Source organism: Eutrigla gurnardus (genome assembly GCF_963514095.1).
Source record: "Eutrigla gurnardus genome assembly, chromosome: 16".
NCBI lineage: Eukaryota > Metazoa > Chordata > Actinopteri > Perciformes > Triglidae > Eutrigla > Eutrigla gurnardus.
The window spans coordinates 14,377,184-14,401,603 of NC_139927.1; the positions used below are offsets into that span (position 1 = coordinate 14,377,184).

General features: G+C 41.7%; 1 protein-coding gene and 1 long non-coding RNA gene across 2 annotated transcripts in view; one reads left to right on the forward strand and one right to left on the reverse strand.

Moving 5' to 3' along the window:
• The window catches only part of LOC311027277 (exostosin-1), a 225,184-nt gene that overhangs the window by 75,843 nt on the left and 124,921 nt on the right, over positions 1–24,420 (forward strand). The gene's annotated exons all lie outside the window — the stretch shown is intronic.
• On the reverse strand, positions 22,149–23,316 carry LOC311026678. Its single transcript, XR_014598512.1, has 4 exons — positions 23,225–23,316; positions 22,971–23,068; positions 22,526–22,553; positions 22,149–22,430 (listed from the first exon to the last, which is right to left on the reverse strand). It is a non-coding gene; the product is annotated as an uncharacterized lncRNA (long non-coding RNA).

Here is a 24,420-nt window from a genome sequence, read left to right on the forward strand (position 1 = left end):
AAAAATCTCACAACTTGCTGAATAATTGAGAAGGTTGAGGTCGCTTGCTACTGGAGCTGTTTGGTAATTGGGCCTAATTGATGAAAACATTGGCCCCAGCAATCAGTCATCTCTGACTGCATAATCTGATATAATATGCAGCTGGAAAAGGGTAGGCCTCTATTGGATTACATTTTAGATATGCTTGTCACACACACAGAGAGAGACACACACACACACACACGCACACACACAGTCTTGACATTTAAATATCAGTTTAAGGTTAATGCGTCTCCCTCCCAGATGGATAAAACGCCTTCAACGTCATTCTGCTCGGCACACGGAGCTCTTACCACATAATAATAGAAATGTTGCCGTTGAATGACAGCTAGTACGACTGTTAAATATCATTGTTTATTCAGATTCCTGCCACTTTTACCGCGCCTCTGGTGTTAGCTCCGGTCCCTCTGAACAGGATGAAGACAAAACTACAGTGACCCAATCCACAATCGGCAAATTTCTGTGTGAATGAACGTTTCTGACATTTTTACGGACCTTTCCCAATCACGTAATGTGATCTTATAGGTAAACCGGCCACTTTGAGGAGATATATTGTATGGTAAAATTCCTCATGAATAAGACTAAATGCTTTCTTTTTTTCTTCCCATCATGACAAACAAACTGAAGGATTGAGCTGTGTGGTCCAGAATGAAGCAAAGCTGGAGATAGAGACACTGGCTGGAGCACTAATGTGGGAAACATGGGCTGACTGAGCGACATTCAAATAATGTGTGACATGTCAGATGATGTTTTGTGAGTTTTGGTATCAGTCTTGACTTTGACAGATCTGCATGCCTGTTTTTATCAGCCTCAACGCAGCAACAGATAATTTGACTTCTTATCTTCCCCGTGAAGCTCGATATCATCTTTATAGACACACGGGCACTAACAGCCTTTATTAAGTGGGAATTTCAGGTAAGTGGACTCAATTTGAGCTCTGTGTATATATAGTTTCTCCGCCTAACATGGATTCATATTTGTTGAGTTCGAACTTCCTGTTTCAGGACGCAGTTATATTTGGAATTAAAGGGGTCAACATGGCAATATTTTGTTTTTAGCAAGCAAAAATCAATATGAAGTTTATGTTTCTGCCTGTGCCGTGGGCTGCAGCGTTCCCCTTCAGATGCTGCCTCCTTTAGACCCCCAGTGACATAAATGGCTTAGTTACAGAAACGATGCCTGTGTCAGCGGCGTGCATGTAATCAATGGACCCGGTTAATTTAAAGGAACAACACGTTGGGGCGTTGCGGTTTTTGCATAGAGCAGCAGGTTTTGAGGATTGCTTCAAGTCCCTCACGGGATTTACTCCAGAGGGGATATCACATAAAATACACTCTCTCAAATTTAAAGGCGGCTTTTATAATTCCACAGTAAAATAATGACACTGACTTGGACGATCTTTTGTCTGCGTTGAAAGAAGCTTATATTTGCGGGTTTCAGCGATTTGTTATTTATAGGGCTGAATGGGAGGGAGGGATTTAAACACTTCATTGTGAATCGGGACAAACTGCACAACAGATGAATATTTTCAGTTTATTTAGAGGAACTTCACCTCATTGAGTTTTTTTTTTTTTTTTAGAGAGATATGAATCAACTTTTGCCGGGAGCCTATGGGGCTTTATGCACTCTCAGATGTTGACACTGCACATCTGCAGAGATAATACGTGCACGTCTGGCGGGGGCAGTGTATCAGGGTTGAGATGTACAGTCAGCAGCAGGCTGCTGTCTGATTTATGTCTTTAATTGTAATATATTTTGTTGTTGTTGCTTTGCTTGTCTGACAAATGCCCGGGACCCAAAAACACATTTCCAAAAGGATAATAAATAACTCGGAAGTTTCGACAAGAAACTATTAAATTACAACGGCGGCCCCCGACCTGATCTCCACGTTCGTCTGCAAGCGTCCCCAATGTTTAGCCGTTGCAACGCCGTGAACAGAAGTTCCTCAGGAAAACATTCACTGGGGAGGATTCGGTTCCCTAATGTGGAAGGACGATGCCGTTGCATTGCAGGCACTCATGCATGCATAGTCATCGTGAAAATCAAGTGCACACTCAGCTTGACGGGATGTTTCCGAATGAAACCAAAGCTGCTTTTGTTGCGCGACTTCTTGCCGTATCTGTACTGACCTTGACTTTCAAAACTAAAGAAAAGAAGCCACGAGGCTTAGAGTGAGAGAGTGATGATGTGTGTTCCTCAACTGAACTTTAACTAAGCGTCACATCTTTTCAAAATGTAAAGACAAAAGAATCCTTTGGCAGGTCCACAATCATTGTCGCATAAATAAATTCCTGTTTTTGTAAGGTCCACGAGCTCAAAGACTTTGCACAGCGGGAAATCTCAGTCAGAACGGCCGCTACTGCTGCACATTCTGCCAACCAGACTTGCAAATATGAGATAGGAGACTCAGCCAAGGATATATCTCTTCCAATTTCCAGAGGCTTAAATCATTTGGAGGCACTGGCTGAAAAAGGTATTTGATTATTGTTTAATGACGACGTCGGCTTTTATCAGATTAGCCTTAAGCTCGGCGTGCCTGGATGTGGCGACGGAGGGGGGTTATTTGGGTACGTTGCGTTCTTTCAGGACACAATTTGCATAGATAGATGTATATAAACACCCTCTGGAAAACTGAAGTAGAAAAGTTTTGTGCAGTGTAACACCTTGAGAAGTAAAATCCACGATTATTGAAGTACACACGGACTGTAGCTTGAATTAAAGTCAGTCATTACAAATATAAAAATGTCACAATTTGTACTTTTTGTGGCCCCAGGTCCTCGGCGCTGGAAGATAACTGCCTCCGGTCCGACACCATTACTTTTCCTTTACACTCATTCCACGCTTCAGCACATCTGAAATTTGACGCCGCGTCTTGACGGGAAGAAAATACTGCACGGCGACATCTTCGACCACCTGCTCTCATGAAGCCGAGCTGGGTCAGACTCGGCTGGAGGGGATAGATCGCAGATTGATAATGAGTGAGAAGCGATCTGAAGTTCAGACACGTGATCTCATAATTCTGTTCGGTTGGGAAATAGCTGAGTGGGGGGAATTGGTCACGTCCTGCTCATTTTTTTTTTTCAATATCGGTACGCAGTCATGCAGGACATTTAATCCCCACCTCAGCAGAGCTGCTCCGCGGCCAACAGCTTGAAGCCGGTTGGACTGGGCGGCTTCCAGATATGAGAAACATCCGTGCGTAAATCTCATGCTCCCGTGTTGCTTTAAATACGAAGATTAGACAAATTCACCATCGTATTTAGTTTTTCTGCTAGGTCCAATGTGAAGAGCTTCAAACAGGCACACAACAGTTGTTGGCTGGTGTAATCTTACCTGCCAGTTTTCATTTTCAGCAAAGGTTTCTTATTTTAACTGTTTAACTTAAATCCCTTCTTTATACAAAACCAAAGATGTACATTTTCAAACCTGTTCAGAAATCCCAACCTTATCTGAGGCTTTTTTTATTTGCAATTTCTAGCCAACGTCATTGCAGTGTCACATAATAATAATTTCCATTTATTACATAAATTTTAATGCTATGAAAGTATTTGAAATGTGTGATTATTTAAATAACCTATGTAGTTAATACTATTTGTATATTAAGGTTAGGTATTATGGTGTGTGCATCCTCATGTAAAGGACAGATTCTCAGTTCCACAGTAATGACAAGCGAGCTGCAGCTGCAGCCTGTTTATAATAGAAGTGGTGAAGGTTGCACGTCCCCTCAGGTTAGTTGAGCTTCATTTCTCCATTTTCGTTGTCCTCTTTGACCTCTCTGGTTCTCTATTTCTGTCGCTCGCACGTCTTTCGGGTCACAATTACGTGGGTCACCCCGGTCACCGCTCTCCCACGCCCACCGACATTTTGATTTCTAGCATGGCATCTGCTAAATCAGCTGATCGGATTCATCTCCGAGTCCTCCTCCACTTTATCGAAGCATATTTACTGTATCGTCCAGGCTGTCTTGTTTATTTCTCTTTTGTCATTGAGAGTGTGCCTCCTCAGATTATGCGCTGATTGATGGCGCCGTCCCCTCCAGCATGTTTGTCCTCCCCGGACCGCTGGAACCAATGTGTCCCCGCATCGCTCGGGGACATTATAGTCAGATACAATTGATGTCCCGCACGATGGATCAGAATATGATGTCATGATATTTCTTTTGTTCGAGAGGCTAAAATGCTGTCCAGGAATACCTTTTCTGAGTTGCTTTTTTCAAAGTCCTCAAACTGCCAGCACGATAGACTTTAGGGGATAATAAAAGGATTTCAAATGCACAATAAAGACCGTGTGGTCAGGCATTCTGATGGCTGTGCATGCATGGAAGTGTGTGAATACATCCACCGTCCTCACTTCCTTCATAATGGTGAAATGTGTGATTTAATGAGAAATAAGATTCAATTTATTCCCTTTTTCGTTTCAGTTGAAGTGGTTACCTTTGTTGAGTCATTTTGTCTTTCAAATGACTTTCATATGGTTGGCCCTATAACATAATCTTGCATAATATATCTAATAATTCAATTCAACCAGTGTAGCAAAAAATGTTTTATTTTTCATAAATCAAATTCACCTTGAACGTTTAGATGCAACGCTGAGAAATCAGAGCGCATCAGAAAACTCACTTTGTACATTTAGTGCCGTTTAGAATCTGTTCAATGAGTCGCAGACAACAACAAAAAATGTATCAGCAGCTATTTTGATCATGGATTAATTTTCATATTCTATATGTGCACCCAAGTCTGTATCTTTTGATTTTGGACTGTTGGTCCTTGGGGAATTGGGGAAAAGACCAGTCTACACAACTTTGAGGGGTGTGAGCGGAGGATCAGACAAGTTTGCTGGTCAACTCAAGTAATTAATACATCGTGTTATTGGGGCTGCAGAGCCGACCTGAGCATGATTGATGGTCCTCCCAGACGGTTAATAGAGCTGCTACTTTTCAACTATAGCCACAGAATTAGGCCACTGATTTGCATGTTGCTCTGAAGGGTAGCAGCTAACACCAGCTAATGGTCCCTTGTGGATTCATAATGTCTGCTTCATATTCTATATTTAAAAAGTTTGCACATGATGGATATTGCTAATTTTGATTGCATGTCCTTGATATTGTTGTATTCCAGCCAGCATCCTGTCACCGCCGTTGCCTGTATCGTGAGCTCATTCTTGCTCACAAGCTTTTAAATCCGGCAGCTTAAAGTGCATCCAGCATAAATAACATCCAGCTACCAGATGTCCCCCTTTCACTCCCCATTCCATTGCATTCACGTCACAACACAGCAGTTGCTCGAAGCGCATGCGCCCTCAATGGGTCGCCAGTGTTTGTGTTAGCTAAAAGCTAGCTTCAACGATATCTTACCGGTCAAGAAGAAAAGTGGCCACCTCGGCGTGGCTTTTCAGTCCTCGAAACTCCTTCAGCCGACTCCAACCATCAAACGCTGAACCGATGTACACTCTGGTCTTGGTCTTTCCTCCTTTTGTCACTTGTCACTTAGCACTTGGGACTGGAACCGAAATGCCGCCCGCTTACCGTCAAACAGCCATTTTTCCGTTTTTTCCATGTTAACTGGCAACCCCAAAGACTCTTGACCCCTGACCACCACATGATAGCAATTGTTCTATCTATTCATTATTCTATTGGCTCACAAGCCTTGCTAGAAGCCGCAGCCATACGTCACACATCAACACAGAGGTAAACAAAACCAACGTATTCTCATGAATTTTTGTATGGAAACGTACGAAAAGTTATGTAAAATTTTTTCGTGTATTATCCTGCGAATTTTCGAAATGACGCCAGTGCGCATGCGCGATTCCCTGCAGTGAAAAATGGCTTCCATTCCTTTCATTCATAATGGAAAATGCAGCATAATGCAGCATTTTAAAGCTGTTTCGGCATTAAAGTACGTTTTGATGACATTCCTAGCGTAAAATATGCATTTTGTTCTCATATTAATCCTTCAGTGAATGTATATGATCTTTCGTTTGTTGGTTAGGGTTAGGGTAAAAGTTAAGGTTAGGGTTAGAATTGGAGGAGCCTGGTATTGAACTGGCAATCTTGCGGTCGCCGGCTAAGCCCCTCTACCTCCTGAGCTAAACACCCCGAAAGTTATGGTCAGGTTTAGGTCTGATGGTCTCTTCGCATCGTTTATGTGACTACGGCTCTGTGTAATACGTAGGAAATCATACGAAATTATCATGCTTTACTTTTCATACTTTTTAGTACGAAAGCTGAGTGAGAGCAGCCTGACAAAACATACATTTTGGACCCACCAAATTTTTTTCACAAAAACTGATACTTTGCTTCTGCACCTTTCTGAAAGCTCTGTGGATGTATTCTTTTTTTTATTATTTGTTTAAATAAAAATGTTATCAATATGACCTGAAAGTTTCCCAAAAAAAAAAAAAAATAATAGCATTAATATCTCAATGTTGTCACTGATTACATTCCATTTTCTAAACATCTGTCTCCACTAATTAAGCCAATTTGGTAGTTATTCCTGCTGTGGCCATCGGTGCGGGGTGGCGCTGTACTTGAAATTTAGATTTACGTAGCCTCCTGAACTCATCATCGAACGCAGTCGGACCTGAGCAGAGGTCACTTAGTTTGGTTTCACTGCATGCTTGGTTTTATGGTTGTAAACAGAACTTTCAGCCCTAAATCACTTTTCCATTTTGTTGTTGTTGCAATCGACAGACAAATCTGAAACGTGAGGAAAGTGATGGGAGAGTGGCCAGTCTTAGTGCTGAGCTTTCCATAAAGGCATGTTGATATTCTGCTGAGGACAAAACACAGGAGTAATGCACCTTCATCCACAAGCTGCACTTTGTACTTGAAAACGTGCACAAAAAACGTGGAAAAGCTCCTAAAAACTGTTTTCAAGCACAAAACACACACGCAAGCAATACTGCCTTATGTTGTTTTTAAATTCCTGTTTTGATTGACACACTGTAACACAACTGGAATTCTGGTGGGTGTTAAAGGACGTCTTTTCTTTTTCAGAACATAAAAACTCATTGATTGACGTGTGCTCTTTGGAAAGTGGTCTTCTGGAAACACGCAGCAATAAGCATCTATTAAACTACAGTCAGATGCAGATATATGATCATAGAAATAATTTGGGATGTTGTAACTTCTCATATTTAATATGACTGTCTCCTTGTGTGGCGTCTCCCTATATGCTCCAGAGGAGTTTCCATTCATCTCCTTGTGACACATTTAGCATATTAAGATCTCCTTGTAGCCAGGCGTTCAGATTCGTATGAAGCACTTCCCATTGTTTGGATTTTTCCTTTTTTCTTTTGCTCTGGCTGTGCAGACTGTCTGTTTGATGGATCGTCTCTATTCTCTCCTTTAGTTCCTCCGTCTATTCCAGACTGCATACTACAGAAAATAATTGAAAACACCTATTCCGGCTTGTGCACACTCACATGCTGCTTTTTCAACTTTCTTTCGGTGGGTTTCTGCACTCGATCGCATTTTATCCAATGCATCTTAGTTTACGGATCACTCTGATGCGCACCGCACTCATTGACTTAACTGATTCCAATCATGGCGAGACTTGATGTTGCAAATCGATAACTGAAACAAAAACACATTTTTGACATCTGTTGAAGCTTTCAGTTAAATTCTGGTCCATTAAATGTCCAAACAAGTAATGTATTGTCACTTGTGCAGCATTACTTTGAACCATCTCCACCTGATATGAGGTCAGATCTCCTCAGCTGTAGAGTCGGCTTCAGTTAGGGCTCATTAATCGTATTGACTTTATTCTGAATAATGAATAATATAAAAATCTGATAAAAGACTGCATTAAGTGATGTAAAATTAGGAGAAAACTTGTTAAACTTTCCATTTCATTTCGTAATCATTATTTGAGTGATGCATCTGTCCAATCTAGGGTTGTCACAAGAACCGATACTTCGGTACCAATTCGATGCCGACACGAAAAAAATAATTCGATACTTGCTTTTTTCTGGTATCGTCAGAACCAAATATACAACTTTTCACTCGGCGAGCCGTGTCGATTCTTGGCGGAACTGACGGGGGCAGTATACGCGTGTGAGCAGCACAGAGCAGTAAGCGGCGCTGAAGAAGAAAACTTGCCGTCTTCGGAAAAAATGGCTTCAGCGGGTGGGAGCGAAAGCACAACACGTCGGCTCGTCGACAAGACAGGTGCGAAGAGTCGCGTGTGGAAATATTTTGCATTCGAGGCGGATGAATCCGGAGCAATTCTTGATTCAAACAAGCCGACATGCAAAAAGCCTTATAAGCACAGTATTGTTTGTTTTTATACTGGATGGTTATAGGTCTGTTGGCAGCTGGTACTGCCATTTAAATTCTGTGCAAAAAGATCTTAAAGCACAGTGGTGTTAAATACTTGACAGTTTGAAGCAGTTTTCAATAAATTAGTGAATTTAAAAGTACATGGGTCCTGTTGTTTTTTTTTAATTGTGGTATCGAATTAGTATCGAGAATCGTGGAAATTCACAGGTATTGGTATCGACTACTGAAATTCTGGTATCGTGACAACCCTAGTCCAATCTACACCATCTTTTGTCACCGGCTACGTTGTAAGACAGGACAATTTCTCTATTTATATTGTTTGTAGTTCAAAATCACATGTTGTGAAGTCGGGCAGTTTGCTAAATGATCCGTCTTTGTGCTAAGCTAACCTGTGGGCTGTGGCTTCATACTTTACCTTTATTTTGGTTCATTTGCTCATTTATTTAGAGGTACATGTGGCGGTAGAATCAGCAGCTCCGGTGTGATTTCTCCCCATTTTTCTCTGCAGTTGTACACCTGAAAGACATTCTGAGCTGTACCTGTGGATGAACTCCCTTCACTATGAACACTGGTTGTCAGGGTCCTGATGCAGCAGGAAACCACACATATGATGTGAGGAGTGAAAGGCAGGTAGCTTGTCTATGAAGGTTTTCTTGCCGAGTTTGGTCTCATAGTTGGTTTTTGCCTGTCAAGTTGTGCACCCATAAGCACCCACGTCCACAAGGATTGGAACCGATTACAGTTTGTCATCTTCTTCTCTTCCTGCCTCATTAATCATCGTTTCCTCAGGAATCCTTTATAGACTTTTCATTTGTCTTTTACATGTCACCTGTCAATTCCATCTATTTGATCTTGGTCTCATTTATTGATTTAATTTATTTTTTAAATCCCCGTCTCATTAGGGTTTTTCGCTGCTTATCATGGCTCCAAAAACGTCTGAAGTGTTGGATCTCAGACGCTGGTGTAGATGTCTGTTCCTCCATCTCTGCCTCTTGTGAGCAACGTACATAACGGCTCTGCAAACATACAGCTACGACGCGTAATCCTCAGTATGCGTTGACACCTTTGAGGCAGTGGAAAGGACAGGATGAACGATAAACAGAGAAGAAGGATAGCATTTATGCATGCAACATGCTTTTCACCTCTGCCAGACATTTACGGTTTGCTGTCTTTCTCAGCGTGCTGCTACATCAGCTGACAAACTGCAGAACTGAGGCAAAAAAGAAAAATGTAAAAAGAAAAAAATTAAACATACAGACTGACTGGATGGTTACCAGTTACGGCCAATTCGAACTGTCCGGTTCTTTTGGGAAAATGTCATGGTTGGGGGGCTGCAAGGTGGTGCACTTTGCAGGGGCCCGGGTCAGAATCCAGTTCCTTCTGTGGTTCCTTGTCCCTCAGCAGGATAAGTGGTGACAACAACGATTGTCTTCTCACAGGCCAAAGAAAAGCAGGTTAGGTTAATTGATGACTCTAAACTGCTCGTGGTGTGAATAGTTGTCTCTTCATGTCAGCTAGATAGACTGGCGACCTGTCCAGGGTGGGCCCTGCTGGGATCAGCTCCAGCCCCCCCAGCGACCCTTAATCGATAATGGATGGATAGATCATGGTTGGGCCTAAAATAACAACGAAGCACAACAATGTGACGGAAAACCAGTCTGCAGTTTATTTGAGTGCCGGGTGCGTCTCATGCAGACACTAAAGGGGGCCTTGCGCATCAGTATGAGACGCAGAGGGGCGTTGCAAAGGGTCCTGGGAATGAGGAGGGGCTGTGTGTCGTGTCGGTCGAGTGTGTTTGGTGGTTGAGAGCATACTGTGCTCCGGTGACTCATTCATGGAAGAGATGCTTAACTGTAGGCAAGCTCGTGTCACTGTAATTGTGTGCGTGCATGTGTGTGTGTGTGTGTGTGTGTGTGTGTGTGTGGTGACTAAGCTTCCCTTGCGATCAGGTGCAGATGACAGGCGGATCCGCCCCCCTCAAGAGGATTAGGTTTAATCCAATAAACACTTCACAGGCATATAACACACTCATACCTCATGGGTTACTCTGTGTGTGTGTGTGTGTGTGTGTGTGTGTGTGCATCCACATGTTTTCATGCACATTTTCAGTGTTTTCCTTAGAAGAAACACCAGAAATTTGAAAACGGGAGATTAAAACTTCTTATTTGACTGACAAGTGGATGAGAATACTGATAGATGATTGGTCGGACATTTTCCTTTGGTTTCAGCAGCTGTAAAGTGGCCTGTGATGAATAGTGGGACACACGTGTAAACTGGCAGTGAATCATGGGAAAAGCATCACATCAGGATTATGCACATATTTCCCAAACGCTGCAATTACCTCTCCAGCGGTGAGAGGTAATGCAGCTGAAGTGCAGGTTCTGCAGCTGAAGTGCTTTAAACTTGCATTCCTCCTGTCGGCCATCGGGGGTTTAAGGGGTTAGACACTATGCATGTAACGAGACATGACTTTATCATCATCGGAAGTTTTTTTAGCGCTGGCCGAGCTGCATGTCAGAGGGCAACGTACTTGCGAGTAGAATAAAGGGACGGCTTCAATGAAGGCATTTACTGTTGTTACTCGAATCAATGAACTGGAAACACAAAGACGTCTCACTCACTGTATCGTTGAATCGCCCGTGAGGAGCAACGGCATCCTCGAGGATGCCTGTCATCTGTCTTCATTCATCTCTCTCTGACTCATGTTAGTGGCCAATTATCTCCCCACAGTTTGTCTTCATTCTACTCAAGGAGATTTAAAGGATGAGAGAGAGCGACAGCAAGTGTGAGAGCGAGAGGCGTTGACTGAGTGATGTTGAAAAACGCTCGATCCGCGCTACACTGCCATCGCACAAATTTTTCAGTACTTACGTAATTCCCGACTTCTATCAAACAACAGAAAGTCATTGAAGTGCAACCGGCTAAAGCACAGCAATGCAGTGAAAGTTTACATACTTTTATTTATGTTATTATACAATACCCTTGAATTTGTCTGAATGTTAAAAAAAAAGGTCTTAGCTCATAAGCAAAATTATTTTTAAATTATTTTTTTTAATATATCTTCCAATTCTTTTTGTAAATTTGCCACTTTAATTACCTTAATTGTTTTCTCTGGGTTTTTTTGGAACCCCTCCCCTTACCTACAGTGGCCCTAACACACCGTTGTACTTTTCTACCATTAATGATAGGATTGGTCCCCCCAAATTAACTGCTTAGATCTGGAAACCCAGAACATAAGAAGTCCTGTATGAAATGAAATATTCTGTGGTTGTTGTTTTTTTTGTTTTTTTTTCAAAATGCAGTCATGTGCGGCAAAACACTATTCACATAACCAGATCCATTTAATTTGCAGTTAAGTGGTTACAGCGCGTCAGCCTGCCGTCTGTAACGGAGGGTTCAGGTGCAGCGGAATGCTCGGGTTGCTGTCTGCAGCGTAGAACAGGAGGAACGGGAGGATGACATTTCCCTGCGGCATGTCTGCCCTCGACGGGCTCTGTTTCGCTCTGATCAGCAGATCGAGACCTGATCACTTTACATAGGGCGGCATTGTAACTACTGTAACTACACACACACACACACACACACACACACATATCTATAGCTAGGTTCGGGTCAGAAGCAGACATGCAGGACTCTGCTGCCCATCATAGCTGCATCGATTTCCTTTCTCCTGCGTCAGGCTGTCTTGTCAACAGACTCCTCTGAGCATGGAAGATGAATTATTCACAGGACGACGCTGCCAGGATCTGTAAATAAATACTTAACTAATATTGCCCCCCACAACCCACAGGTCTCAGCTTACTGTGTGTGTGTGTGTATGTGTGTGTATGTGTATGTGGGGGGGAAGAGAGCTGGTAATCTACCCTAAACACACATTGTCATTCATTCCATGGTGGAATCTGTTAAGTGTTTAATCGCTGGCATACTGTGGTGACACTAGTGTTCCCCCCACCTTTATAGGTGCAGCCGGAGTCTTGGTCTTAACCAAAGCTGGATCCGATATGCAGGTGGCCTCCATGATGTCACCTGTAGGTTTCTGAAGGTCCATTGAGAAGTGGGTGGGTCCCACCGGCGTCATGTTGGCAGTGACGAGAGCCTAATGCTGTTGGCACCAAAGCAAATCTCAGTTTTTGCATAATTTTTCTCTGCATGATAACGATGAAAACACAGAGATCAAAGAAGGACTGGAATTAGATACAACATCCATATATACATTTTTTTTTTTAAAGGAATGCAGATACTTAACTTAACAGCTTTATTTAGCTTTACTTACATTTTTCCATCTCACGTCGCCCTTTACTTTTACCACCTTCCACAGGAAAATACTGGCCTCCTCACTTATTTGACACCTTAAATCACTTTGAAGGTTCAGATCAAAAAACACAAAAGTTAATCAACAACTATACAGTAGTGCATTTTTTATAGGTGAAGATAAAACGTCATTGCTCCCTGGGGGCAACTTCAAAACCCATGCAGTTTGTAATAGTTAAATTCAGACAATCAAAACTGTCGCCAGCTGCAGCATTAAAGTGATGTCTCCACATGGAGGCATCAATAATGATCTAGTTATTTTATATATATATATATACCTGAAATGAATCCTTCTGCCGTGATGAGTGCAGGACAGAGTATCTCCACACAGCTGCTTTTACTTGCCACCATCTCCTGTTGGACGCTCCGCATGTTTCACCTCTGACACACGCCGACTCCCCGTGATGTCCGGGGGTCCTGGAGTGATTCTCTAGGTAGAAGACGTGAACGCCTCGACCACAACTACCTCGGCTTGAAGCCATCACTGCACGCACAAGCTCGTTGTTTGGATGCACCAGGACGACAGCAGCCAGCCTCCCATTCTCTGAAAAGGTCGAGTGTCGGAGCCCCATGATGTCTCGTTCAGGCCTGGGTCAAGGCTTTTGCCGTTTTATTTTTTGTGGTGGTGGGGGGTGGTGCACCGTCCGCTCCCGTCGTGATTTCAAAATGCAGGCAGCACCAGCCTCAGGTAGCCAGCTAGAAAGCTGATGGCTGAAGTCTCAATGTTTTTTACAGAGGGAATCTCTTTTTATCACTATAAAAAAAATCTGAAAATACTTAAAAATGTTCTATAAATCAGGCTATGAATGATATATGAAACAAACCCCTCTGTAAAAACTGACAGGATATAGATAAGAATAAAACTTTCTAGCTCAGAGTCCAAGAAAAATCTCATTTTCAGAAAACGGACATAAAAAATATGTTGTACGTTTCCCAACCCAATGCCATGGGAAGGCATATGGCAAATATCCACTTGTCATTGTTCGTGTTTTACCCTTTAGCTGCTGCGGCAACAAAATTACTTGCTTAGGTTTGGGGAAAAACATCACGGCTGTGCTTAAAATAACTGTGAACTTAACTAATTAACTGTCAACTAAGATGAATTTAGAGCAATCTACAGATGCTAATGGACAAATACATTAAATAAACACCTAAATGTATATTGTAGGGTTGTCACGATACTAAAATTTTCAACTCGATACCGATACTCAGGAAAATATTATCCTCGATACCATTTTCGATACCACAAGGATGAAAAAAAGACCCCAAAATTTAAAAGAAATATTTTTATTAACAAAAAAAGAATTCAAAAATAACAAGTTTCAGGTCTGAGGTAGTGCAAAAAATAAACAAATAAAATAAACAATAACAATTGGAACAATATTTTGAGGTTGTAAATATTAGGCAAGCCTGATAAAAACTAAATTAACTTAAGTGTTCCTTCCTTGGCTATGCTTTATATACATAACAATGAACTAAATGACACTAGCCAAACCAGTTAACATGAACATTACACTGTTGAAATGCTGTATTCTCAGCAGCTGCACCTGTTACAAAAAAAGTCTGAAACTGAAAAGTGCACAGAATTATTCAATCACACAGTGTTCAGAAAGTGCATTGTCCTCTATTCTGCACTCTAGATAAATGACTGCTTAGGTACTGGTGGTAACACTGGCCTGAATTTGCTTTGCTGTTTGCAGATTTTTTGCTACAAATACAAGCATGTCAATGTGTTCCTCTGTAAGTCTTGCCCTTCTTGGGCTGCAAATGAGCCCTGATGTACTAAACACACACTCTGAGGCACAACTTGAGGCAGCTACACACAGGTATTTTTTGGCAGCGTGGGCAAGATGAGGTTAGGTGCTCTCATGTGTTTTCCACCATGTTAGGGGGTCCTTCTCCGCACTCTGCTCAGGCATGGTTTCATATAATGCAGGGTCCAACGTTAAGGTTTTTTCCTACTTGCCCGTCGGGCAAGTACTTTTCAAATCTACTTGCCCTGCCTAAATTCTTACTTGCCCTGCCTAAGAGGTTCTTTTTGTGGCGCCGCGGTGTTGTGCAAATTTTCTTCAAGACTTATATCTTACTAAAATCCATTATCTGTTGACTGTAGACGACACTACACAACACTTCTTCTGTTAGAAAGCTGTTTTTATTTTTCATTTGTCATTACATTTCATATGAAACTTCTCCCTGCTCTCTTCCAACCAATGAAAGAAATGTTGTGACATTGTATCTTGACCCGACGTCCACTCCATTTGTCATCTGGAGATTTAGAAGAGATGCATACTGCGTGAACGGCTGCTCCGTTTTGGCGACATGATAAGCTGTCGTTAGACATTTTTTTATCTGGTTGTGGCTCTCCAGGTAGAGTCTTTGGACACAACGGTCCATCGGTCCGGGAACATTTCGGTGTTTTTTAGCCTGTACGCAGGCCAGGTGAGGAAGTGACTTGCTATGGCTGTCTAAATTTTGTTTGCGATAGCTGTCGTTCCCGCGGAAGTGAAACAACGTCACCGTACGTCTGCGTCGGTACGTCAGCACGTCAGCACAGAGGCTCGTACAGACACACCAACTCCGGCAGCAGACGTCAAGTCAACGGATCCCATTCATTGTCTATGTAGAGCAGGAGCTCCGCATGATGGATAAGGCACGTCGAATTGGCGGCCCTGTCGCCGTACGTGAATTTGCATAAAGTTCGATGGATTGAACTTTATGCAAATGCCGTCCGTCCAACGCAGTGCCGCCGGCTCCAGAAACTTCGTTCAAACTATCAAACTAGGCAGTGTTGATCAAATATGAATCCAGATTCTGTTACTGCACTACACATTTCCCGCCTCAAATGTTTTCAGAAACATGCTTTAGCGTGTAGTTTAACTGTAAAATGAGATCGTTTGTGGCCCGGTCGCCATGTTGGAAACGGCAGAGCAAAACTCAAGTCCCGCCCACTTCGCAGGACGTCTATCCAATTGATCCAACTTGAACACAGAACTGCCCACTCGCGGGTGCGTTCGACGGTCCGTTGCGTCGCTGCCGGAGTTGGTGTGTCTGTACCATTAGCCAATCGAAGCACACACAAAAAAAAAAAAAAAAAAAAAAAAAAAAAAGCAGCACACTGCCACAGCAGCAGACAGTTGATACGAATTTGTCGGAGTTTGTGCTTGCTAGTGTTGTCACGATACCAACATTTTGGTACCGGTACCGGTACCAACATGTGTTTCGGTACTTTTCGGTACTTTTCGATACTTTTTCAAATAAAAAGTGAACGCAAAAAATGTCATTACTGACTTTATTTTAATAGAAAATCTTAGAACAATAACATATTAATCAGCAAATAAAATAAAATACCACAAAGACAAGCTTTTCTAATGCACACAATTTAAAAAATGTTAAAATATAAATACAATAATATAAAATATAATAATATAAATAAACCAGCTCTTTTGTTTTCTTCCAGAGCTACTTTTGTTAAGAATGAAGGGCGGTGGCGCTTGCTTTTAGCACTGAATGTGACTTTTCTTCCTGAGTAAATGACCTGTCGTTCCCTGAGCTCAGTATGCAGGTCTGGGTGCTGGTCCTTTAAGTGTTTGGCTAAGTCGGAGGTGTTTCCGCCGTTAGCCATGCATGTTTTAAACATCGTTTACACAGTGGTGCTTCGGCGTTAACTGCCTCGCTTTGCGCATTTGTTTTAAGCTAAAGTACGGCCATATCGCACTTCGCGGCGCTGGTTTGTCCGCAAGTTGCGGCGTGGTGACGGTGGCAGCAGCCGTTCTCCTCTCCGTGCTTCTCTCGCTCGCTCTCTCTCTCTCTCTCTCTCTCTCTGTCTCTCGCGCTCGCTCGCGCTCTCTCCAAGCTTTCCTCCTGCTCCGTTTGTTGTTCCAGTCTACGCTGCTCGCTAACTTGCTAGCGGTTTCCTCCGGCTTGCTTGCTTTTTCTTTTTATCTCCCAAAGCTGCGGCTCGCTCCTCGTCCTCTCAGCTGTAGTTACAACGCGGTGACGTCACGTGGCGAGTTCGCCGCGCTGTTGCGGGCGCTGCCGGCGGCGCTGCAAGTACCGGTCCCGTCCAAATGCAATATGGTACCGTTTTAAATGCCTCAGTACCCCGGTACCAAATTAGTACCGGTATACCGTGCAACCCTAGTGCTTGCCCGACCGGGCAAGTCTGAACAGGTTCTACCTGCCCGCCGGTTATTTTTACTTGCCCCGGGCAATCGGGCAACCGTTATTGTCGAACCCTGGTCAACTCATTCCTGAGCCTGCATTCTGGATCCTCATCTGTGGATGCTGTTGGTGCATCATCTCCATGTTGTTTCTTTCTCTCCCTGAATGTTTGATAAAAGCCCTTCAGATCTGTTCTGGATTTCTTTGTAGGCTTGGTTGCAGATGAAGGAGATGTTTGCAAACTTGGGACTGTCTGCTGCAGACCTTGCATATTATCCACAAGATGCTGTTTTACTTCTTCTTTTAATGTAGTAAAACTGTCTTTGAAGCGGGGATCAAGAAAGGTGGCTGTGTTCAATACCAGCTGTAGATTCCTGTCCTCATATCTGTGTTTCAGATCATCTCCAATTTTTTGCTGGTATCGATACTTTTGAAAATGAGTATCGTATCCGGATACAACATTTTAGTATCGATACTTTTTTGAGTTTCAATACTTTTTTGAGTTTCGATACTTTTGACAACCCTAGTATATTGTAGTTTCTTCTTTTTGCCTGTAATCAATGTGTATATCATTAGAGCTTTATAAAGAGTGAAGTAGAAAAGCTACAATTCCCACCGGAGGAATCCCTGTTAACTGACTGGGATGTAATGGGTTGTTTTTTATCCAACAAAGAGGGGGGGCTGGTCATGTTGTATGATTGCTGCGCTTCATAGGTTTAATCCTGCGGTGTGAAGCAGCGACTCTCAACCCCGATTTGTGACCGTCTCTCATTTTACGAGTTTCAGATTAGAAAATCTGCCGCTCTGCATTTGCTGCGTGTAATGAGGTCTGTAATAAGATCAGCCCGCATGACACCGGGATCACAGCTCTTTCTCTGTCCCACTTTGATCCGAGCAGACGGTGCTCTCTCTCTCTCTCTCTCTCTCTCTCTCTCTCTCTGTCTCTCTCTCTCTCTGTGTATGGAATCTGGTGGATTCACAGAAGCAAAGAAGTTTGTCTTGTTCTTTGCTGTCTACTCGATGTGTCTCTTTTAATGCCTCGCTCGGGCACTTTATCATTGAAATGGGTGCACTTCAGAGACGGAGAGCAAAGATTCTTTGTAATAATGGTCAACCTGCCATCAGTTTGAACTGTTATGTGGATGTGAGCATCTGCCCGTTTTGTCTTTAATGTGTCCCTTCAGTTGCGGTTCAGGTCTGAAAACATGTTCCGTCACAATTCACCTTAAAATCAGACGTCTTCAAATTGCTCACTTTCTGTAAAGATATTTACAAAAAAACGAATCTTACATTTTAATGACTAAAATTGGCAATTTTCTATCAAATGTTCCCCGCTTCCTGTCCACAAGTGCCACACTGGTCGTCCATTTAAAGGCTTGTATGCATGTGTGTGTGTGTGTGTGTGTGTGTGTGTTTTACAGCGTAGACCACAGTGTGTTAATGCAGGAGGAAATACGTTTTGATTGAGAATGCAGTTTAGTGTACGGGAGGAGACACAGGCCCTCCTTTATGTTGCTGCTCAAATATCAGAAAGTGTAGTTTTGAAATATTCAACTTCTTCTCGCTTGTTGCCCTGTGTTTTTTTCTGTTTTCAATATGTTGTCCTTGCTGTTTTGCGTCGGAATGTCTTGAAACATAAATCTCCACCTACTTTACTCCGCAACTTGGTTTTGTACATTGTATGAAATTAAAATCATCCCTGGAGATTTTATTTGGGTCGCCAGCATTTCTTCCATCGACTTTTAACATTTAAATCTGCAGTACACATTTGAGCCACACGAGGGAGCCTTGATGTTTTTATTGTTAATAATGGTAGCCTACCTCTCTTATGAAAGGCTGGCATACGTTCTGTTTGTTTTGCTGATGAGAAGAAAACGCTGATAAGCCTGTAACACCTTCATGTGTAACTGATGAGTGATGAGACTTCCTGTTAATTAAGTTTAAATGAATGTATTTGATCTGTCTATACTGAACAGAAATAGATGACATGAGGTGATGTGGAAATGGTTCTCGTGATTTATAGATGAGGCGTTGTGGTTTGTTGCCGTGTTTTGTCATTTTTAAAAAGTGGGTCGCCAGAAAAAAAGTTTGGGGGAAACACTGATCTAAAGAACCTTCCACTGTCTTTACGTTCTATACCTGCAATTCCTTCCTGTTTCCAGTAAATAAACACATACAATAACACAAACACACGCATTTTTCATTCTGGTGCTCGAGGCAGCGAAAAACAACAGAAAGGCCACGATGAGCTATTTTTGATATGTTTATTGATATCCACTGTGTGTACCTGTCTGTTTTTAATGCTTCTCACTCAGCAAAGTCAGTCTTTGTCTACCTGTCAAACTGTCTATTTCTCTGCAGCGCCGCGTCGAGACGGGCAAAGAGCTGAAAAATAAGAGCGGGGGTCAAACAAAGAACGAACGAGAAAGAGAGGGCAGTAATTGCTCCGGGGGATTGTATCCACATTCAGCCACTACTTGAGAGATTGGTGACATCCACCATATTGATCAGTGTGTTTAACACCCCCCCCCCCCACACACACACACACACACTCCTATTATTATTCCCACACACCCTCATCCTCCTCACCACATCTTCATCTTTTCATTAAAAATGATCTGAAAAGGCAACTTTTCTGGATAAAAGGCACATTTGGTGTGACTGTGTTTACACACGACGTGTTGTCAGCAGATGGGACAGTGTAGGATTTTATCATGATAAATAAAAAAAAAACACTTGCAATAAGTTGATCATAGTACATTCCTATCACCGGGGTTAATGTGAATATTGTCACATGAGGGAATTTTGTGCGGCCTCCAAGAATTAGACTTTCTAAAACATTTTTATCTATGCATTAGTTTTTATTTGAAAAAAAAAAAAAAAGTTCTATCTGCATAGCCACCCAAAAAATATTTATTGACAAAATGTCAGGTGAAGTGATTCCAGCATGTGTTGTTGCCATTTTAAATTTGATGCATATTTTGATGATTATAGGGATGATAACAGGTTTATTGTTACATGAGATGTTCCTACCTCCCCTTATTATTCCCAGTCAGGAGTGCATGTGTTTGCTGACACACAATCAGCAAGCATTACATACGTAAAGCTTGACCTCCAAACAAAATAAGCAGTCTTTTAAGGATGGCTGTTGTATGTGTGCTTAAAATAAGATGATAATAATAATGATAATAGTGGTTCAATATCAATATATCAGTGATTTATTTTATAGATCATACTTAAATAAATGAATAAGATAAGGACGCAGACAAACTTTAAATTACAAACATAAGAAAAAGCAGTGATCTATGTGTCAAGGACCTGCAATGTATTTGGAAAAGAACGGTTTAATTATCGCTTTGAAAGTAAAACCTTGATCTTGTTGTTACTGGAATAAGACTAGTTTGGATTGAGTACGAGAGGAGGGGAGAATAAAAAAGTGGGGGATAACTGGGGGCATCATGCTGCTGTGTTCCTCTTCTACAGCTCTAATGATCGATGCCATATTTGCCCCTTCATTCAATGTGACTTCTCACAGCAGGCGCGTGTTACGAAATACGTAACGTTCTTCAGAGGCCTTGTTCTATTTTTCTTTTATTTTACTGAACTCACAGAATTCATCAGTATATTTATTTAATGAACAATTTTGCAAACAAGAAAAGTCATTTTAGTTTTGAAATGTGAACCCTTGCAGGAAACTTTGAAATTAGAATTATGGGCTGAAAAAGTTATTTCTCGTTGATGTATCTATGGATTATTGTCTAAATGAATGTATTATAAAATGTTTTGTCTATAAAATGTACAAAATAGATAAAAATAGCTATCATCATTTCTTATTTTTATCATTCATAACCCAAATTGTTCAGTTGACTTACGTATATGACAAAGAAAAGCATCACATTTATTTAATGTTTTCGGTGATTGTCTCATAAATGAATCGACTATTCGTCTAAGCTGCCGTGGGATGATGTTCACATTATATGTTAGATTTCTCTAAATTGTTAATTATATTGTATTATTTCCTATTTATGTTGTGGTCACTTCTGCGGTCACAGCTTCAGAATAGTTTTCTGTCTGGCGAGAAAAAAAACTACAGAAAAACGATCCCCCATCGGACATCTGTATGTCAGGGTTTTTTTTCAAAACCGCATTATTATTATTGTTCCACCTGATCTTCAGCCATTAGGCCAACAGCGTATATGGATGGTGAGAGTGTGTAATGTGAGTAAGTGAGGGGGAAGGGGATGGGGGTCACCTGACTCTCCAATGCGGCTGAAATCATGGTGACTGAACTGTCATTGAGAGATACAGACCTCTCAAGCATGTGATATGCAGATGTCAGGATCCACGCCGGCCGTCTCCCTCCTTGTGTATTAATGACGCGTCGATAAAGAGCTCTCTCATTACGCCCACACCCATCTTTCACCTTGATGCTGATGTGTGTGTGTGTGTGTGTGTGTGTTTGTGTGTGTCTGCCCTCTGTCATAGCTCTTCTATTATTTACCCCGCATCTCTGTCTGGGTAGGGCTTGTGTGTGAAGCCAGCAATCGCCTCTGGGTAAACAACCGCCACCGGTGACACGGGTGACCCTCAGACACACACGCAAACACACACGCAAACACACACGTACCTTTCTAACCTCATCCGTCCTCTGACCACATCTCATTCGCGATCAATACGTTTTAAGCGAGGCCCCACCATCCGCCGAGAACAAACTCTGCTGGCTCTTGGCGTGTGTGTGTGTGTGTGTGTGTGTGTGTGTGTGTGTGTGTGTGTGTGTGTGTGTGTGTGTGTGTGTGTGTGTGTGTGTGTGTGTGTGTGTGTGTGTGTGTGTGTGTGTGTGAGATTCAGGTGTCATTTTCATGGCTGGTTCATGCCCTTTAGGGTGTTTTCGGGTGACAGAGAGAGATCCTATCTTTGACACCTCAGCATGCCCGGAATCCTTTCCCCGAAGCCTAAATTGCCGGTTTGGTGATGGGGGGACGAGGCAGGTTGGATGGAGTATTTCAGCATCTCTCAGCTACATGTCCTAGCTCATTGTTTTGGTTTGGAAACAAGGCGTGCCCGTCGACAGTACCATAAACTACAGTACACACTGTTGGTTTGGCACCAACAAAAAGTATGCAGAATTAGCATTAGCAGTTCCTAATGCACCCATAGTTGTAGAGACAACCATCACTGTTAACTTTGATACTGAAGAAAAATTAAAAACGTGAAGATTCACTCTTTTTGGGTTCAGGCATGACACACCAGAAAGATCATAGCACATATATATATATATATTTATGTATTTTTAGTTTGAGCCAACAAATCAACGAAGAGTAAGCAAAGTCATAGGCAAGAATGTACTCATGCTCATAGCAACTCAATAATCTGATTTATTTTCATCTGTTTTGAAATATCCCACTGTAATGGAAAGTAAATTTTCCTTCAATAGCTCATATAATTTGGGGTCCTTACATACTTTCTTTGAGGAAGCCAAGGCTCCAGAGAGTGACCTTTTAGGGCCCACATGCGACCAAAAATCAGTGAAATAAATTGCAGTTTTATTCATCAGGACCATTCAGGACATTTCATCATTCAGCATCACTGATAATTAACAAATGGAGGAGGAAAAACATCGGGTCTGTAGTCGTGAGGATACCTGGATGGAGAAAGGAATGAAGATACAGATTTCTTAGTTGATTTGTAGCTCAATTTGTTTGACATTAACAGCAATCACTAGTCCCAAGTACTCACCCTGGATAATGTTCTCCCCAACCTAAGCCTAGACAAAGAAATAACAAAAATATTATTATTATTATTGTTAATATTATTATTATTATTATATTACAAAACATTTCTTATTTAAACTAATCTGTACTTGGTGATAGTCTTTTGTGTCTTTATTGTTTTAATTATGTCCAAGATAAAAATGATATTACGTCAACACAATATTACACTGGCAAATCTATTTAGCATTCTTCTTTAATATTCAATACATTATTAAATAAAAAACACCCATCAAATTCTCAATTCACAGAAAGTTCATGAGCGCATACAAAACAATGGCCTTCACAATATGAACCGTGTATTATTAAAAAACGAATTATCAGGATTCTTATCTACAATGAATCTTAAGCGAATCACATTTCCTTTTCTAAATATTTTATCGAAGAATAATTTCTAAATCAAACAAATGTACCTGACAGTCGAGGGTCACTCGTGAGGAGACGCCGTGGAGCGCTCTCAGCCATGAGTACGACCATTGTCAACACCAGAAAGATCATAGCACACTTCATCCTGAAAACCAAAACATTTCGTTTCATCTCTTGATTGTCACTCAAATACATGAATCCATCCAGCAGTATACCAGGGATCAAGTATTTATATTCAGTGTTTTGCTCATCACAAATCCCAAAGACTTGAAATGAAGTGGGAACAAAACGTTTTTTTTACCTGATTGAGAGTCTGAGCCAACAAATCAATGGAGAGTAAGCACAGTCAGATGTACCGGTGATGTGGATCTCTGTAATGTAAAGGAGTTGTGTCTATTTATAGGCAAGAATGGACTTGTGGTCATTGCAACATTGTTCGTGTCATGGTATTTTGCAATGTAAAACTCTCCAACACGATGATAACACAATTTCAACACAGTAAATGATTTGACATATTTGTTTTGAAACATCCCACTCTAACGGCAAGTCATTACATACTGTGGGTCATTACATACTGTGGGTCATTACATACCATGGGGTCCTTACATACTGTGGGGTCCTTACATAGGGTCAGGTCCTGACATACTGTGGGGTCCTTGCATAGGGTGTGGGGTCCTCACATAGGGTGGGGTCCTTGCATAGGGTGTGGGGTCCTCACATAGGGTAGGGTCCTTACATACCGTGGGGTCTTCACCAGGGTTGGAATGTCATCATTGTAGGGGCAAGACCATTTTGTCTTCACTTTCATTTTTGGGAGGAGAGGGGCACTAAGGCCACATGACAGGGCACATGCATTATGTGGATGTCTTTCATCCACATAAGCCAAAAAGTCACTGTCGGCCTTTTCTCGGTCAAGAAGGCACCAAATTTGAAATGTTTGAAAATGCTTAAACCGTCCCATGCCTAATGCTTTGTTTTCATTCACGTAAGGTGAAGAAGAGAGCAAAGTGAGCAGTGTGAGATCGGCAGGGGAATGTGAACCTCTTTTAGAAGGGCAAAGGCTCATCCATTTTCTCAGTCTCAGTTTTGAATTTAAGAACCTTGTATTGTTCATTGTATTTTTGCTGAATCAAGTTCTCCAGGTGCACGACAAATTATTGATCTATCTCAGAGGTTAATCCCACTACTACAAATTCAAGGAGATAGTGATTAGACTAAAGATCCTCCATGAGGAGACAATGTCCTCAAACAAAATGTTTCAAAAGGCCAATTTCACTTTTTTTTCTTAATACATTGCCATTTCTGCAATTAAGTCATTTGACTATTACAAGTCTTCAGCATTTCATGTCATAAAACAATAGTCAGGTTTACTGTATGGACATTGAAATAGGTTGTTCCCATAATTGTTCTTCCGGTCCATATTGGTGAGTAAAAGATCCCTTCTTGAAGTGATTTTAATGGAAAAGGTGACTCTCATTCTTATACTTTTGAATGAAA